This window comes from Thamnophis elegans, chromosome 6 (genome assembly GCF_009769535.1).
Source record: "Thamnophis elegans isolate rThaEle1 chromosome 6, rThaEle1.pri, whole genome shotgun sequence".
NCBI lineage: Eukaryota > Metazoa > Chordata > Lepidosauria > Squamata > Colubridae > Thamnophis > Thamnophis elegans.
In genome coordinates, this window is record NC_045546.1 from 6,977,419 (window position 1) to 6,985,805 (window position 8,387).

The 8,387-nt window shown below is 43.1% G+C and overlaps 1 long non-coding RNA gene across 1 annotated transcript in view; it reads right to left on the reverse strand.

Annotated features, from left to right (window-relative positions):
• The window catches only part of LOC116510573, a 108,289-nt gene extending 100,299 nt beyond the window's left edge, over positions 1 to 7,990 (reverse strand). Inside the window, exon 1 of the long non-coding RNA XR_004255655.1 lies at positions 7,852 to 7,990. This is a non-coding gene — a long non-coding RNA (uncharacterized LOC116510573). The remainder of the gene's footprint in view (positions 1 to 7,851) is intronic.
• Between the last annotated feature and the right edge of the window lie 397 nt (positions 7,991 to 8,387).

Below are 8,387 nucleotides of genomic sequence, written 5' to 3' on the forward strand. Positions count from 1 at the left end.
AAGGAGGTTGTGTTATGAAAGGGCGTTCGGCAATTCCTATTGTGGCTAATGGCTTTCGCCCTGCACTGGATCTTGGGTGAGGGGTTGCTTGTTCTAATCCTATCGCTCTTGCTTTTGTTAGGTGTCAAACCTTGCTGCAAGGAGTTTCAAAATATCCTGCCTTGAATGGATTTCTGCCTGCAGTGTTCGCTTTGCTTATGAACAGAGCCATCTAGACAGTCCTCTTTCTCTTTCAATGAGCTCTTTTATCTCCTTAAGTGCTGGCATCTGCTCTGGGCTATTCAGAAGGACTGGGGGCTGCTTTCTATCTTTAAGAGCGTGTTTCTCCATTTCTCCCTTTTGGGGAAATATAATATTCTGATGTTTTAATATTTCCCCAAATATTTCATTCTTCAGGAGGGTGGGCTTCCCACACGCTCCTCTCTAAGTAACCGTACAGTTAAAGTTACCCTACAGCTATTCCATTTCTAGATGGAGAATGGAGTGAAGGACTACTTTTTGTCCTTTGTCCCTTAAGGAGCAACATTTCTTCAGGCAGCTTTCTGAGGCATGGCTGCTAAATCAGTCTAAGTCCGCGGCCTAAATGTCCCTTGAAACCGACGGGTGACAAAATAAATTCTCCTTAAATGTGCGGCTGAAGCGATACCGGCAAATTAGGAGGTTATCTGGGTGGTAATAAAAGCTTAGCCAGGCCTTCTGCTTGCAGCTCCGTAGCAGAGACTGAACTCCAATGGGCCCTTTTCCTTTCACCTTAATTTTCTCCCTGAATAAAAGGGCAGGAACGTTTTCCCCGCTAAAAAATATGGCAGTCCCGGAGCCTCACCTGATGAAAGGAGAGGTTGAAAGTGAAAGTGAAAGGAGACCTTTAATGAAAGAAGAGTCACCTCCATAGAAGGTCGACAACTGAGAAGTTATTGCTACCCTATTGTACTCTTTCTGGCTTTATTTACTTTCCTACTGAAAGGATGAGAAACTATTCCAAACTTAAATTCATTTATACAAACAATTTTCTTTCTTTCTTTCTTTCTTTCTTTCTTTCCTCCTTCTCCTTCTTCCTCCCCCCCCTCCTCCTCCTCCTCCTCCTCCTTCTTCTTCTTCTCCTTCTTCTTCTCCCTTCCCTTTCCTCCTCCTCCTCCTCCACCATCATTTAATTTTTAGGATTGAGATATGTTTCTAGACTTCGATTTTTAAAAAAAGAAATGGATAAAGAGAGGACACCAGTGTTTTACTGGAATGAAAGGCCTGCGGCTTTTTTTGATGAATTTATTCTTATAGTTCTAAAATTGCTGTTTGAAGGGTCTGAAGGCTATTATGTCCTGGGGTCTAAACTGTTTTTTTACACTGCTATTCATGGAAGTATCTTAATTTGTGAAATACCAATCTGGACTGAGTGCAGTGGTGGGTTTCAAATTTTTTTGGAACCTCTTCTGTAGGTGTGGCCTGCTTTGTGGGAGTGGCTTGCCGGCCATGTGACTGGGTGGGAGTGGCTTGCTGGCCATGTGCCCGGGTGGGAGTGGTTTGCCAGGCATGTGACTGGATGGGCATGGCCAACTTGTAAAATGTGGTGAAACTCACTTAACAACGTTCTTGCTTAGCAACCAAAACGTTGGCTCAGAAACTCTGGCATTTGAAGCACACAAGTCTTAAAGCTGTCATGTCACAAGACCCTTGCACCCCATACCCTTTAGGAAAAAAAATCCCAGGGGTGTTCAAACTTGACAGCTTTAAGACTTGTGGACTTCAACTCCCAGAATTCCTCCTCCAGTTATGTTGGCTCAGGAACTCTGGCATTGAAGCACGCAAATCTTAAAACTGTCAAGTTACAAGACCCTTGCACCCCTAACCCTTTAGAAAAAAAACCCCAGGGGTGTTCAAACTTGACAGCTTTAAGACTTTAAGGTTTAGATAGGACTCTAAGAGGTGGGCGGGGCAATTGGTGAGCCAGCCAATCAGTGAGCAGCAGGCGGGGCAAGCGTGGTGCGGGGGGGAGGGAGCTGGAACCAGTTCTAAATGGCATGATAGATTTGTGGAACCTCTTCTACAGAGGAACTGGCAGGAATCCACCCCTGATTGACTGAAACGTGTGTTGGGATGAGCTGGTGTTCAGTGTGGACCAGTCTTTACAGGGCTTGGCAACTCTTTAAGACATCTGGACTTCAATTCCCACAATTCCACAGTCAGCATACAGCCCAGACATCTTAAAGTTGCTAAACGTGATCAACATTGGTTTGGACCACAAACCTGATTGGTCATTTCTCAGCTTTCTGCCCTTCCCATCCACCCGAGGAAACTAAACTAAACTAAGAGCAAGTAAGACAATCAAACGCCTGGAGATGAAAACTTGAAGAACGGCTGCAAGATTTGGGTTTGGCTAGTCTAGAGAAAAGGAGGACTATAAGGGGGACATGATAGCAGTCTTCTAGTATTTGAGAGAGGGATTAATTTATTTACCTGTAGCTCAGGAACAAGAAGCCATGGATGGAAACTAATCAAGGAGAGAAGCAACCAGGAACTAAGGAGCAACTTAGTTTCTAGTGTCCTAACAGTGAGGAGAATTGACCAGTGGAACAGCTTGCCTCCAGAAGTTGTAGGCACTTCATCCCTGGAGGTTTTAAAGAAGAGACTAGACAGTCACTTGCCTGAATTGCTTGAGCAGTGGGTTGCACTGGAAGACCTCCAAGGTCCCTTCCAGCTCTGTTCTGATTGATTGATTGATTGATTGATTGACTAGGTCTACGTGTGAAGGTTTAATTAAACTTATTTATTGCTCTTCAAGGCTATGCAGAGGAAGATTTTCAACAGGTAAAGGTTAAGGTTCCCCTTGCACATACTTGCTAGTTGTTCCCCACTCTAGGGGGCGGTGCTCATCTCCGTTTCAAAGCTGAAGAGCCAGCACTGTGCAAAAACATCTCCATGGTCATGTGGCCGGCATGACTAAATGCTGAAGGCGCACAGAACACTGTTACCTTCCCACCAATGGTGGTTCCTATTTCTCTACTTGCATTTTAACGTTCTTTCGAACTGCTCGGTTGGCAGAAGCTGGGACAAGCCACGGGAGCTCACTCCGTAACGTGGCGCTAGGGATTTGAACCGCTGAACTGCCGAACTTTCTGATCGACAAGCTCAGCATCTTAGCCACTGATCCACCAAGTCCCCCTTTAACCGAGTTAGTGTTAAATAAGGGTCAACAGCACTCAAGGCGGGTTGGACGTAGTTTTCTTGTGGCTATGTAAGGATTCTAGGCTTATTCCTCTTTTCACTCCCTCCCTTTTCTTACAACTAGGGAGTTGCTGGTTGAAGCAGTTCCTAAACCGTCGGCATCTAAAAAGATCGGACAGACTTCTTCTCAAATGGCTTGTGGTACACTCTGCAAAAAACCGAGATTGCTTATATTTAAAGAGTGCCTACTCAGCAGTTGTAATTTATGTCTTAATAACTTCCACCCTAAATGGCTCCCTTAAGGCTATCTTTGAATTCCACTTGGCTGTATACAGGCTGCTGTAAAAGGCAAGAATCCACCTCTTGAACAAAAAAAAATAACCGAACTGCCAGCCATATATTATAGCAGTCCTCTAAATGTGCCAAGGTTCCTGCTGATTAATGACAAGAATTTAGGGGACTCTGTTTGTAAGATCATTGTGAGAGTGTGTTTTTGTGTGTGTGTGTGTGTGTGTTCCAGCATAACTCCAGAATGCCTGAGTCGCTGAAATGAAAAGGATTGAATTATATCTATAGTGTCAAGTCACAGTACTTTTGACAGTGATTGTGTGCATTTTGGATTCAAGTTCTGTTAAGACACAGCCTGTTGTGCCTTAAAATGGCTTCTACTGTACAGCACAGTGGAGTTACCATGGTAACAGCTTCACAGTATTCCACGAGGGGGCTCCCTCTAATACAGGATTGGGATAAATACGTACCTGGGCTATGCCACCCAACTGCCAGGCATATATTATAGCAGTCCTCTAAATGTGCCAAGGTTCCTGCTGATTAATGACAAGAATTTAGGGGACTTGTTTGTAAGAACATTGAGAGTGTGTGCTTGTGTGTATGTGTGTTCCAGCATAACTCTGAATCACTGAAATGAAAAGGACTGAATTATATCTATAGTGTCAAGTCACAGTACTTTTGACAGTGATCATGTGCATTTTGGATTCAAGTTCTCATTAGATATAGCCTGTTGTGCCTTAAAATAGCTTCTACTGTACAGCACAGTGGAATTGCCATGGTAACAGCTTCACAGTATTCCACGAGGGGGCTCCCTCTAATACAGGATTGGGATAAATACATACCTGGGCTATGCCACCCAATTGCCAGGCATATATTATAGCAGTCCTCTAACTGTGTCAAGATTCCTGCTGATTACTGACAAGAATTTAGGGGACTTTGTCTGTAAGAACACTGAGAATGAGAGAGAGAAAAAGTTTCATATCAAGACTGAATGAACATCAAAGCTGGTTTTGGTTATCTGGCTGATAAGAAACTTGATCAACATTTGTTCCATGAATTTCTCTAATTTTCTCTGAAAGCCACGCCTACATGTTCATAGACGTTCATAGAATAACAGAGTTGGAAGGGACCTTAGAAGTCTTCTAGTCTAACCCCCTCCTTGAGCAGGACACCCTAAATTTAACCATTTCAGACAAATGGTTGTCTAGTATTTTTCTGAAAGCCTTCAATGAAGGAACACCTACAACTTCTGAAGGCAGGTTGTTCCATTGGTTTAATTGTTCTCACCATTAGGAAATTTCTCCTTAGTTCTAGGTTGCTTCACTCCTTGGATAGTTTCTATCCATTGCTTCTTGTCCTGCCCTCGGGTGCTTTGGAGAATAGCTTGACTCCTTCTTCTTTGAGGCAGCCCCTCAAATATGCTACTTCTATCATGTTCCCCTTAGTCCTTCATTAGGATAGACATACCCAATTCCTTTATACGTTTTAGCTTCCAGCCCCCTAATCATGTTATTGTAACTGTAGGTGTAAATTTATTTATTTATTTGATTTCTATCTAGCAAGTCAGTCCAAACTGCAAACAAGGATTAAAAACAGCAAACAGGAGGAAGGAACTGTATAAGTGATAATCCAAACCATCAAAATAAACATAAAGCAAAGTGCAAGGTCATTCTACTTCTAGTCTAAAGTCTTCTTCTTGTTGTTGTTAGTTGTGAAGTCATGTCCAACTCATCACGACCCGATGGATGACGTTCCTCCAGGCCTTCCTGTCCTCTACCATCCTTTGGAGTCCATTTAAGTTCAAGCGTACCGACTCCATCCACGTCATTCTCAGTCGTCCCCTTCTTCTTTTGCTCTCAATCTTACCCAGCATTAGGCTCTTCTCCAGGGAGTCCTTCCTTCTCCTTAGGTGGCCAAAGTGTTTGAGTCTCCTCTTCAGGATCTGGCCTTCTAAAGAGCAGTCAGGGTTGATCTCCTCTAGGACTGACTAGTTGGATCACCTTGCAATCCAAGGGACTCAATGCAGGAGTCTTCTTCTCCAGCACCAGAGTTCAAAGGCCTCCATTCTTTGGCGCTCAGCCTTCCTTATGGTCCAACCTTCACAGCCATCCATTGCAACTGGGAAAACCATAGCTTTGACTATACACACTTTTTTTGGCAGATGATAAACAGAATGTTCTCTGGTACCCTCCAATTGTGCATGTTGTACACAACTACCCTTAGCACTTTGGCAAATGGCAAATCTAGATAGCATACTGAAAAGCAGAGACATCACCCTGCCAAAATTGTCAAAGTGGGGGCCAGTCTAATTTATGCAGAAATGATGCCCCCAAGGGAGGAAGCCCTCGTGGAGAAAGCCCTTCTTCTGGATCCTGCCAGATATGCTTCCTTAAGGGATGGGACCCCCCAACATTCCTTGCCTTCCTGCTCTAGTTGATGGGACCAGCAAGAGATGGTTCTTCAAACAACCTGGTCCCAAACCATGAAGGGCTTTAAAGGTGACAACCAGCACCCAGAAGCAAACTCGCAACCAATGCAGCTCCCGCTGATATGGTAACCTCCAAAATCTTTTTTAAGAACCTTAAATAATGCAAGCATGGCTAAATCCTTCGGCTTCCATTACCATCCATTCTATGGCTACAGAAACAAAGATAAGCACTTTTTCTCTGTTGGGGAGGATATACAAAATATTGACTCTATTCGTCCGTCACTTATGCAATCATTATGGGATATAGATCCTTCCTTTCCAAGTTCAAAATAAGGCACTCCAAACGATTTCCAAAAATATAAAAACTCTTGATCATCATAGCCATCCAAAAATCAATAATAAAAACATTTAGTGAATGGAGTAATGCAAAATACGCCACAGTGGAAAACTGAAAACTTGTTTTCAAGCAAGATGCCCCATTTGGCTGGTGGAAGAACACCAAAGAAAGAATAAGGAAAATAACATTTCTGCAAAGTTCTGTACGTGTGTAGAATATTGTTTCACCCTAGACACAAAACAAGGCATAGAGATAGATAGATAGATAGATAGATAGATAGATAGATAGATAGATAGATAGATAGATAGATAGGTAGGTAGGTAAAGAAAGAAGGGTGGGTGGGTGGGTAGGGAGAGAGAGAGAGAGAGAGAGAGAGAAAGAGAAAGAGAGAGAAAGAAAGAAAGAAATATAAAGATATACAGACAGACAGATAGATTTGATGCCCAATTGCGATGAGACATTGGCGGTAAGAAAAGGCCCCAGGTGATACCGCAGGATGTCACTCGTCTTTCTGGTGAGGAGACGTGGGGCACCATGGTTAAGCATGAAGTAAACGAACTAGCCAAATAAATCTTTGGCTAGACTTAGCCAAATAATTGGTAGCCAAATAATTACTCTGTACTAATGCTTTAGTCTCCTGGCTAATTGTAACATCACCATACATTAATAACCCATGGTCCTTTAGTTCTCTACATGGAAAGATTCTTATGCAGCATACATCTGAAATCTCATTGTGTAATATATTTTTCACTAAGCCAATCACAATTCATTTTCAGTTCTAATGATGCTCTTATTTAAATGTGATCCCCCTGTGTGTGTGAGAGAGAGAGAGAGAGAGAGAGACAGAGAGAGAGAGAGAGACAGAGACAGAGAGAGAGACAGAGAGACAGAGAGACAGAGACGGAGAGAGGGGGTGAGAGAGGGAGACAGAAAGACAGAGATAGAGAGACAGAGGGAGACAGAGAGACACACATAGAAAGAGGGAGGGAGAGAGAGAGGAAGACAGAGAGACAGAAATAGACAGAGAGACACACACAGAGAGGGTGGAGAGAGACAGAGAGAGAGACAGAGAAAGACAGAGAGAGAGAGGGAGACAGAAAGACAGAGATAGAGAGACAGAGGGAGACAGAGAGACACACATAGAAAGAGGGAGGGAGAGAGAGAGGAAGACAGAGAGACAGAAATAGACAGAGAGACACACACAGAGAGGGTGGAGGGAGACAGAGAGAGAGACAGAGAAAGACAGAGAGAGAGAGGGAGACAGAAAGACAGAGATAGAGAGACACAGAGACAGAGATAGAGACATAGAGGGAGACAGAGAGACACACATAGAGAGAGGGAGGGAGAGAGAGAGGAAGACAGAGAGACAGAGATAGACAGAGAGACACACACACAGAGGGTGGAGGGAGACAGAGAGAGAGACAGAGAAAGACAGAGAGAGAGAGAGAGAGAGAGGAAGAGAGAAAGACAGAGAGACTCACAGAGAGAGACACAGAGAGAGCGGGGGAGACAGAGGCAGAGAGGCAGAGAGACAGAGAGAGCGACACACACACACAGAGGGAGGGAGACAGAGAGAGACAGAGAAAGACAGAGACAGAGAGAGACAGAGACAGATAAGTCAACTCTTTAAAAACGATACCTCTGATGTTTTGGGCTGATTTTCATTATCCGTTCCTAGAGATGGTGTCTTTTCCCATTTTTCTGCAACCTGATTGGCTTCTTCTATCTTTTGCTGGCAACTTTTCTGAGAGTTCAGTAGGGTCACTTCATAGAATTCTTGAATGTCTGTTGGCAAAAGAAAAGTAATTTAAAAAAAAAAACAGAACAGCGGCATTTGATTCGATGGAGACAGAGGTTACCGATTTTTTTAAAAACTTAAAATCAGCATATATGAAGGACTTGTTGAAAAATGTATTATGTCTTAATACGAGCAGAAGCTGCTGACTTAAAAATTGTTATTCCGTAGTGCCTAGACTTTTTAAAGGGGCATTTTCCTTAAAAATATTGCATTAAACTTTTCATAAATATTATATGAATACATGAATAATGCATTGCTCATCATTACTGAAGTGAAGACTAAAAATAGGCGTATTCATTGGAAAAGGCTCCAATATATGCCAAACAATACATTGTTTCCTCCACAATGCATAATGTACATTATGTTGTGGTGAAAGG